Source organism: Sabethes cyaneus, chromosome 3 (assembly GCF_943734655.1).
Source record: "Sabethes cyaneus chromosome 3, idSabCyanKW18_F2, whole genome shotgun sequence".
NCBI lineage: Eukaryota > Metazoa > Arthropoda > Insecta > Diptera > Culicidae > Sabethes > Sabethes cyaneus.
In genome coordinates, this window is record NC_071355.1 from 96,338,517 (window position 1) to 96,341,054 (window position 2,538).

The following is a 2,538-nucleotide window of genomic DNA, read 5'->3' on the forward strand; positions in this document are numbered from 1 at the left end:
GACAGACAGACAGACAGACAGACAGACAGACAGACAGACAGACAGACAGACAGACAGACAGACAGACAGACAGACAGACAGACAGACAGACAGACAGACAGACAGACAGACAGACAGACAGACAGACAGACAGACAGACAGACAGACAGACAGACAGACAGACAGACAGACAGACAGACAGACAGACAGACAGACAGACAGACAGACAGACAGACAGACAGACAGACAGACAGACAGACAGACAGACAGACAGACAGACAGACAGACAGACAGACAGACAGACAGACAGACAGACAGACAGACAGACAGACAGACAGACAGACAGACAGACAGACAGACAGACAGACAGACAGACAGACAGACAGACAGACAGACAGACAGACAGACAGACAGACAGACAGACAGACAGACAGACAGACAGACAGACAGACAGACAGACAGACAGACAGACAGACAGACAGACAGACAGACAGACAGACAGACAGACAGACAGACAGACAGACAGACAGACAGACAGACAGACAGACAGACAGACAGACAGACAGACAGACAGACAGACAGACAGACAGACAGACAGACAGACAGACAGACAGACAGACAGACAGACAGACAGACAGACAGACAGACAGACAGACAGACAGACAGACAGACAGACAGACAGACAGACAGACAGACAGACAGACAGACAGACAGACAGACAGACAGACAGACAGACAGACAGACAGACAGACAGACAGACAGACAGACAGACAGACAGACAGACAGACAGACAGACAGACAGACAGACAGACAGACAGACAGACAGACAGACAGACAGACAGACAGACAGACAGACAGACAGACAGACAGACAGACAGACAGACAGACAGACAGACAGACAGACAGACAGACAGACAGACAGACAGACAGACAGACAGACAGACAGACAGACAGACAGACAGACAGACAGACAGACAGACAGACAGACAGACAGACAGACAGACAGACAGACAGACAGACAGACAGACAGACAGACAGACAGACAGACAGACAGACAGACAGACAGACAGACAGACAGACAGACAGACAGACAGACAGACAGACAGACAGACAGACAGACAGACAGACAGACAGACAGACAGACAGACAGACAGACAGACAGACAGACAGACAGACAGACAGACAGACAGACAGACAGACAGACAGACAGACAGACAGACAGACAGACAGACAGACAGACAGACAGACAGACAGACAGACAGACAGACAGACAGACAGACAGACAGACAGACAGACAGACAGACAGACAGACAGACAGACAGACAGACAGACAGACAGACAGACAGACAGACAGACAGACAGACAGACAGACAGACAGACAGACAGACAGACAGACAGACAGACAGACAGACAGACAGACAGACAGACAGACAGACAGACAGACAGACAGACAGACAGACAGACAGACAGACAGACAGACAGACAGACAGACAGACAGACAGACAGACAGACAGACAGACAGACAGACAGACAGACAGACAGACAGACAGACAGACAGACAGACAGACAGACAGACAGACAGACAGACAGACAGACAGACAGACAGACAGACAGACAGACAGACAGACAGACAGACAGACAGACAGACAGACAGACAGACAGACAGACAGACAGACAGACAGACAGACAGACAGACAGACAGACAGACAGACAGACAGACAGACAGACAGACAGACAGACAGACAGACAGACAGACAGACAGACAGACAGACAGACAGACAGACAGACAGACAGACAGACAGACAGACAGACAGACAGACAGACAGACAGACAGACAGACAGACAGACAGACAGACAGACAGACAGACAGACAGACAGACAGACAGACAGACAGACAGACAGACAGACAGACAGACAGACAGACAGACAGACAGACAGACAGACAGACAGACAGACAGACAGACAGACAGACAGACAGACAGACAGACAGACAGACAGACAGACAGACAGACAGACAGACAGACAGACAGACAGACAGACAGACAGACAGACAGACAGACAGACAGACAGACAGACAGACAGACAGACAGACAGACAGACAGACAGACAGACAGACAGACAGACAGACAGACAGACAGACAGACAGACAGACAGACAGACAGACAGACAGACAGACAGACAGACAGACAGACAGACAGACAGACAGACAGACAGACAGACAGACAGACAGACAGACAGACAGACAGACAGACAGACAGACAGACAGACAGACAGACAGACAGACAGACAGACAGACAGACAGACAGACAGACAGACAGACAGACAGACAGACAGACAGACAGACAGACAGACAGACAGACAGACAGACAGACAGACAGACAGACAGACAGACAGACAGACAGACAGACAGACAGACAGACAGACAGACAGACAGACAGACAGACAGACAGACAGACAGACAGACAGACAGACAGACAGACAGACAGACAGACAGACAGACAGACAGACAGACAGACAGACAGAAATCCTTCTTTATAGGTATAGATTGAAGCGGTAACA